We start from the raw sequence: 8,583 nt of genomic DNA on the forward strand, positions 1-8,583 counted from the left end.
AATGTGAACACACGATGAGGCACACAACAACAGTTCATTGCCATTGAAACTACATTTTGCATACACACTGACATGGCACTATATATACCTCCACCCTGAAAATCTTCAGTTTCTCATTTCGATATTTCAGAAGCTTGTCTGTCATTTCACTTTCTCCCCTTTTCTTTTACATGTCTTGGCTGTCGGTCTTCTCAGACTGATTATTTAATGGTTGTCAGAGGGGAAGGGTGAATGCTTAACATATTTTCCTGCCACAGAAATGAAAGCTGTTCTTGAATCTTCATGGCGTTTTCATATAGAAACTGTGAACCGCATGATTAAAAAAAAATATATGGTTAGAACTCTTTTCTTGTATAGAATTATCACTTGGATGCACTCGGTAATTATATTGCATAATCATGTGGTGACCCAACAGAGACGTGCTTGCAACCCAAACTCTAAGAAACACAGCATTAATGTTTGGGCCTAATGTTATCTCTTATTATAGTTATATATACATTCAAATAAAACTTCTTTATAAATCTTTCAAAATCCAATCACACCAAAGTATTTTTTTCTTCTCAAAATGAAAGCCATTTTTGTTAACACTAATTTAAATCCACTTGCAGATGGGGAGGAAAATAAAGTGAATGTCACCACGTTGATGCTATGTATGACATACCAGCCTCTATCAAGACACAAATGCCCAAATCTGTTATTATTGAGCCCAGTGAAATTATATAAGAGCAAACAGCAATGGTAATGTCTTCATTTGTAATGTCTGAAGTGCTGCCCTGTTAGTTTCACTTACCGAGTGGTTTGAATATTACTAATGTGCGTGTTTCCCATTTCTAAATAAACTGCTCCAAAAATTAAAGGAACACTTTAGATCTCAATGGGAAAAAAAATCTATACTGGTATGGACTGGGTAATGTGTTAGGAATGAAAGGATGCCACATCGTTTGATGGAAATGAAAATTATCAACCTAGAGAAGGCTGAATTAAAAGAGACCCCAAAAATCAAAGTAAAAAAATGATGCTGCAGGCTAGTCTATTTTGCCAGAATTTCATTGCAGCAACTCCAAATCGTACTCCGTAGTTTGTATGGCCCCCACATGCTTGTATGCATGCCTGATGGTGTCCTAGGGGATCTCCTCCTAGATCTGGACCAGGGCATCACTGATCTCCTGGGGCCTCATGTATAAACGGTGTGTACGCACAGAAATGTTGTGTAAGAACGTTCCCACGTTCAAATCACGATGTATAAAACCTAAACTTGGCATAAAGACACGCACATTTCCATGGTACCTCATACCCTGTCGTACGCAAGTTCTCCACTCGGTTTTGCAGACTGGCGGCACCCAGCGTCAAAGCAGTGCTACTGTTCCTGTGTGGTTACCCTTTCTTTTCCTGACACGGTTTTATAAATACACTGAAATTAACCGCATGTTGTTTATTAGTTTAATGCATCTGATTGATAATTAACCAGTAACAATATAATGGTCCACAGAATGGTCAAACTATTCTAAATACCATAACTGCTTTAGCGTTGTTACTCTCACTGCACCTTCTTCTTCTTTCAGCTGCTCCCGTTAGGGGTTGCCACAGCGGATCATCTTTTTCCATATTACTCTCACTGCACCACTCGGAGCATCTGATCGGAAAGAGAATTATCAGTATACAGCATCAAGCACATGCTGCCTCAGCCATGCTTCCTATTTGAACTGCTCTCATATGACAAACGCTTCAAACCTTTCCTGTACGGACCTCGCGGTTCAGAAACAGTTTCATTCCAAGAACTATAAATGCACTCAATCAATTGCACCTTGTAGAACTGTTTGTACTTATAAGTACAATCACCCCACTGTAAACTTGCACTATAATTATAATATCGCACAACCTGAGCCACTTTATTAAGAGTGTATTTACATATGATGACAATATCATTTTTAAGGTGAAATGCAGCAAAATATGTTTATTAAATTATACAGATAAAACTTTAACTTCATTTAAATAATCTGTATTGTTAATAATTAAACATGTGAGGACACGGTGCTGCAGCACTAGCAAGTTCCTGCCTCGCATACAACTCAGTATTTTAATTATTCAGAGAGCTGTAATATCACGAATGTAATCGATTCTGTGTCCTGTCGGAGAAAGAGAAAGAACGAAAGCATGTAGTGATTCACGCACATAGAGCACATTGAAGATCAAATAAAAAACAAAGCATTTAACGTGTTACTTTAGTTACGATGGGATTTGAGAAACTAGTAAATGAAATGATTTTAAGATGAAGTTTATGATGTTCTACTTTGATGACAAAATAAACTACGTGATTAAAGTGGAAATTTTGAGATTAAAGTTGACATTTTGTGCTTTTTTCCCACTGTGTGCCAATTCTGGTATTCTATGCCAAATGCCAATCGAGTTCCGTGGGTACAGGGCTCACTAGACGATGTTGGGCCCTCAGGCCACCCTCATGAAGTCTGTTTCTGATTGTCTGATCAGAGACGTTCACACCAGTGGCCTGCTGGAGGTCATTTTGTAGGGCTCTGGCAGTGCTCATCCTGTTCCTCCTTGCCCAAAGGAGCAGATACTGGTCCTGCTGATGGGTTATGGACCTTCTATGGCCCTCTCCAGCTCTCGTAGAGTAACTGCTTGTCTCCTAGAATCTTCTCCATGCCCTTGAGACTGTGCAGGGAGACACAGCAAACCTTCTGGCAATGACACGTATTGATGTGCCATCCTGGAGAAGTTGGACTACCTGTGCAACCTCTGTAGGGTCCAGGTATCGCCTCATGCTACCAGTAGTGACACTGACTGTAGCCAAATGCAAAACCAGTGAATAAAAAAGACAGAAAAGACGAGGGAAAAATGTCAGTGGCCTCCACCTGTTAAACCATTCCTGTTTTGGGGGTCATCTCATTGTTGCCCCTCTAGTGCACCTGTTGTTAATTTTATTAGCACTAAAGCAGCTGAAACTGATTAACAACCCCCTCTGCTACTTAACTGACCAGATTAATATCCCAAAAGTTTCATTGACTTGATGCTATACTCTGATTAAAAAGTGGTCCTTTAATTTTTTTGAGCAGTATACATGACTGAATCTGTCCTCAATTAGGTTCTCGCCCAGATGCCTGCACGTGTTTGTGATACATTGCCCATTTCCATATCCTGTATTCCAGCCATGTGCTGCTCTTTGTTGAGCCAAAGTGTTGCTAAGCTGTGCACCTTGCCACTTATTTTAGAGGTTTGTTAGTACGAATTGAGTTGGTGACTTGTGAATATCACACAAATCTGTGACCTCGGCCTATCCATTGACATTTGAGTGCTTGCAGATATTCCAGCATCCTCAGTAGTGCTATTGGTAGAAAAGCCATTACTAAAGATTGCAGAGCTAGCGGTGAGGTTTAAATCTGTTTTTGGGGCATCACTGAGAATTTCAGTGCCAACATCAGATTCTAGAACTTTTTACAGTTCTATTCATTTCATTTTGCTAATAAAACCTAAAAGGATTGTTTTTTAAGACATTGTTCAAGCTTGCCATGCCTTGTTCGTGTTTCTCTACAACAGAACATGCTGTACAGTGCCTTCAGACAGTTAGTTGAACCCTTTCAATTTTTACACATTTTACTATGTTGTAGTCTTACGCTAAAATCATTAAAGTCTCCTTGTTGTTTAAGCCCACAGGAATAAACTGCATCTGCTAGTTAAATGTTATGGCTGCACTTGGCCCACGGAGGCATGTTGTTGACTAGGTCATCATGGTGAGTGGCCATTATTTTTGTAAAATCAGACATATTGGCAGATTCTTTATTATATTTTCTATTATTTTAAATGGTGAAAATGTTAACAATGAATCAATAGCACCCAGCGCTGCAAGCAGTAGCGATTAAAATGATCATCCGTAAAGAAATTAAATAATGAACATGACAATGCTAAACAGGACATACTGTAGGTGTCAGCTATGCTGCCTGAATGGATCACAATTAGTTAAACTGCCTCCCTACTCCACAAGCTTTCCAAAGCTCCGAAAACTGATTTGTGAATGATGATTGGCCTTTAGTTACACTTAGTGTTTTTTGCACACCCGTGTTCAAAAGAAAGATTGCATCCCATTAGTAACCTTGGGTAAGAGTGATAAAAAGAAGTGGCACTGAAGGTAGATATCATTTCAAACTGAAACACACGTTTTGCAGTTTGAATTTACTGTGTCGTATCTTCTGTGGATTAGAGGAGTTAATATTTTTTTATTACAAACAAGCAACTGAGAGAGTACAATACGTGCACATTTATAACTGAATTTCTACCTTATAACAAACACATCTGGATTAATGGGTGCAGCTCTTTACTTACTGCAAAGTTTGGCACATTTCAGCTTTAAACTAAACAATGAAGGAGAGGTGACACCTCAAACAATGCAATTATTTGGGATTATGAGCAATTTGTGGACACCTGCACCTACAACACAGTAAGCCTAATGCTTGTGCTCAGTCGATGTGTTTCGCTTCTTCATCGTCAGCCTTACCTCCATCTCTGGGGTGAGACATTTATGATGTATTTTTATACGCCATTACAATGTATATTTATTTATAATATTTTAAGGTAGTTGTAGTACAGGGCAAAATGTTCAGTCCCCTTGAAAGTCATAGCCATTCTGTGAATTACAAAAGATACATAACACTCTGTTTGTGTAAGTATTCCTACCCTGCACATCACTAGTTAGAAGGGCCTCCTTTTGCCGCAACAATGGACTCGAGCGTTTTCCAAGCCACGGCACAGGAGGAATTTTGTCCCATTCTTTCTGGTTGGATGGTTGGTGCTCCCGGCCTGCAATTTTCAAAGACTGATGGAGATTCTTAATGGGATTGAGATCAGGGCTTTGTCTAAGCCATTGTTGGACATCTCATATTTGTTTTGTTTTTTGTCTTTGAGCCAATACAGTGTTGCCTTGGCTTTGAGATCCTTGTCTTGCTGGAAGGTGAATCTTTTTCCAGGTCAGTTTGTCATCTGACTTGAACAGGTTCTCTTTCAGTATTTCCCTGCATGTAGTTCTATTCATTCTTCCATCAGCCTTAATAAGATTCTCAGTCCCTGCAGATGAAGAGCATCCTCACAGCATTGTGCTGCCACCACCAGACATCACAGTAGAGATGGTGTTTTTAGAGGGAGGGGCTGGAACAGAACTCAAAATTCTAGAAGCACTGAAGCTGCCACAGATATAATAATAACATGATGGAGTTTGAAGGCCAACATTAATCTGGTACTGTATTCTTATCAGTCAACCTCCTGTTCAAATAAATCAAATACACAAGAAAAACCTTCTTAAAAACCTGACTGTATTATCACATATAACAGAAAATATGTACACAACACCCCACAAATGATCAAGGTATAGACAAACATGAACTGCACGTACAGGGTCCCAAACAGTCCAGAATGGCAGAAGTGATGAATAGACTTGAGATAAATGAATAAAGCTAATGACTGAATGGATGGATGGACGGCGGCAAGTTCTCCTCTTACAAGCACAGAGGTGCATCTTCTCCAAAGGCTGAACAACGTTAAACAGGCGACTTTGAAACTACTCCAGTGTCCTTCAAATAATGCCACAGAACCAACACTTTGGCTATGAAATCTGTTCTCTGGGAATTCTTCTTATTATTGGAAACTAAATACATTGAAAAGTTGAAGGAAAAAAGGATCTGCCAGTAGCCCATCCCTAAAGATTTATGTAAGATAACTAACCAGCAAGTGTACTAAACTACAATACCCACAAAGCCCCACAGCATCCCACTATTTCCTGCTTGAAAATAGCCCCGATTATTTTGGACAACAAATAACAGAAAGCAAACTTTACAAGAACCATTTATGTGGCACAGCTAGAAAGCTCCATGTTGGTCTGATAGGACCACAAAACCCTAATTTCCCACATTCTAGCTGAGCTCCTTCTTATGCACTGGGGCAAACTGCAGACATAGTTTTTTATGGATATTCCTGGTAATTGGCCTCTTTCTTACCACCCACTCGTTGTTAGAGAGAGCTCTTGAAATTGTGGACGTGTGCACATGTACTCCAGTTCCAGCAACTGGCTTCTGAAATTCCTTCAAAGTGATGGCTGGCTTCTTTGCTGCATCCCTTACCAGTCTACAGTACATCTTACTTGGGCACTATGTCTTATTAGACAGCCATCTTTAGACGGTGACTGGGTGGTGTGATGTATTCTGTTAGTGCTCACTGGGACATCCAAGCACTTGGATATTTTCTTTGTTATGTATTTGTATCAGTATGTCTCCTTTGTGGTCTGCTCTCAAGTCTTCGTTTTCCCAGTGGGTTCACATTGTGCTAAAGACCCTACACAGAGTGATTTTTATATCCAGATAATATGACCTTTACTCAGCGTGCTCACTGGTAGAAGCTAATCATTCAGTTAGGCCTTAATGAGAGGCAAATATCTCTTGGCAGACTGAAGGGGCCTGAATACTTCTGAAAGGCCATGTATATTAAAGGATTTCTGCACTGAGTATCCTGGCTTTTATATTTACACAGACCAGTTACCGTAAAGAGCCAATGCCAAGACATCACTGAATGATGGCAGGCGATCGTAGATTAGTTTGGTCCCATCAAGTAAATAATGAGATGGATGCTTCTCAGTTTACTGGCATGTTAGGTTGATCCTATTCCTATTTTTTGACATTTGTGAGAGATTGCATTTTTCCAGTACAGTGCCACCAGCAATAACAAATAAAAGAAAACTAATCCAGTTCTTGACTCGAATTTGATACGGATTCTGGTGTGAACCTGTGTGAGGACACTCTAGTCGTACTTCAGAAGGTGAATGTTTTCCATGCAACTTTGTACCACAAAACTTATTGTAATGTTTGTGCCTATAGTCAGCATTAATAGAGGCAACTTGATTGACAATAAAAGGTGCCGAAACTGCAGGGGGTGGCTTGTTGATTTCACTTTAGCGGATGCAGAACCTAACAAGTTACAGAAATACAACAGTACTTAAGATAATGGCTGCTGGCATGGCAAAAGACATTTTGCCCAAGCAAAGCATGATCTTTATCTACCTTAACAAAAGGATCAGCATCTGTGTGTCCAGCCGGTAGCTATGTCTCTCATTCCAACAGATGGCACATGACCAGCATTCATAGTACTAAAATGCATTGTATTTGTCATTCCAATAGATGATGCATCACAAACATTAACACTGCTTTATGAATCCTGTACCAAATGGTATGAAACAAAGACATGTCATTTTCTAACCCACTTAATCCAGATCAGGGTCATTGTTAGCGCTGGACTCTATCCCAGCTAGCACAGCGTGCAAATCTGGAACAAGCCCTGGACCGGGCACAAATCCATCACATGGCAGACACCCACAAACCCACACCAGGGCCAAACTGAGCATAGCCAATTCAGCTAGCATGCAAGTCTTTGGACAGTGAAAAGACACCAGAGCAACCAGAAGAAACCCATGGGGACACTGGGAGAACATGCAAATTCCACACAGGCAGGACCGGGGGTGTGAACCCAGGTCTCTTTACTGAGAGGCTGCAGCGTTACCACTGTGCCCCCTCAAACAGAGACATATGCACTGCATTTCTTATTCCAACAGATGGCACATCACAAACATTTGCAGCAGTGCATTTGTTTTCTACAAATGTTTGTGATGCGACATCTTCTGGAATGACAAATGCAATCCATTTTATTACTACATGCATTGCAAAAACACATTCCGATAGATGGCGCACTGCAAACTTGAACGCTAAGGTCTGCATTGCTTGCTTAGATTTCAGCCCATCTTAGACAGGTAGCATAGCTCGTATTCTCCTGAAACTGTTGCCAAAAGATCAGTCATTCCTGCGTTGGGGGGAATCACGACTCACCTTCTGTCCATTACATACTTTTGTCCAGCTGAGGGTGGCACAGAACAAGTGGGTACCCATGTAGAAATGGGACAGAAACCATCCAGGCTGGGAAGCAGGCTCATCACAGGACACACTTACATCCATTCCTGCCCAAAAAGCTGCTATATAACAACACACCAAAACACGTTTTGTAAAAAGATAATCATTTTTCTTAGAATCTTTTAAGAACTTGAAATTACATTTTGCTATATATTTTCCTATGCTCCTCCTATTTTACATTGGGCATAATGCTCAAAGCATTTTTAAGATTACCATAAATATGAATATTACACAATGTGCTTGCAAAAACAAAGCAATGTTTAAAAAAAAAAAAAAAATGAACCAACATTGTATTGTGAAACATTTTGGCTGATAGTTAGAATAGAACTTCCTAAAGATATCAAAACAAATTTGTTCAGAACAAAAAAAAACAAAGAGTGTGTACATTGGGAGAGCATTCATGACAAGTGCTCATCCGGATAATGTGCAGACTGCTGTCAAAACAGAAGGAGCCGGATGTCGTTTCCCCATGAATGTACGTATCATGGCTGTTAGTTGCAAAACATTCAAATAAACGGAAAGCTGTAAATACAAGCCCACAAGAATGTCACGGTGTCACTTTCCCTGTAACAGAGAAGGCCTCTCACTGACACTTTGTCTAACACCTTCCACCAACATACATTAAATA

Source organism: Polypterus senegalus, chromosome 1 (genome assembly GCF_016835505.1).
Source record: "Polypterus senegalus isolate Bchr_013 chromosome 1, ASM1683550v1, whole genome shotgun sequence".
Lineage (NCBI taxonomy): Eukaryota > Metazoa > Chordata > Cladistia > Polypteriformes > Polypteridae > Polypterus > Polypterus senegalus.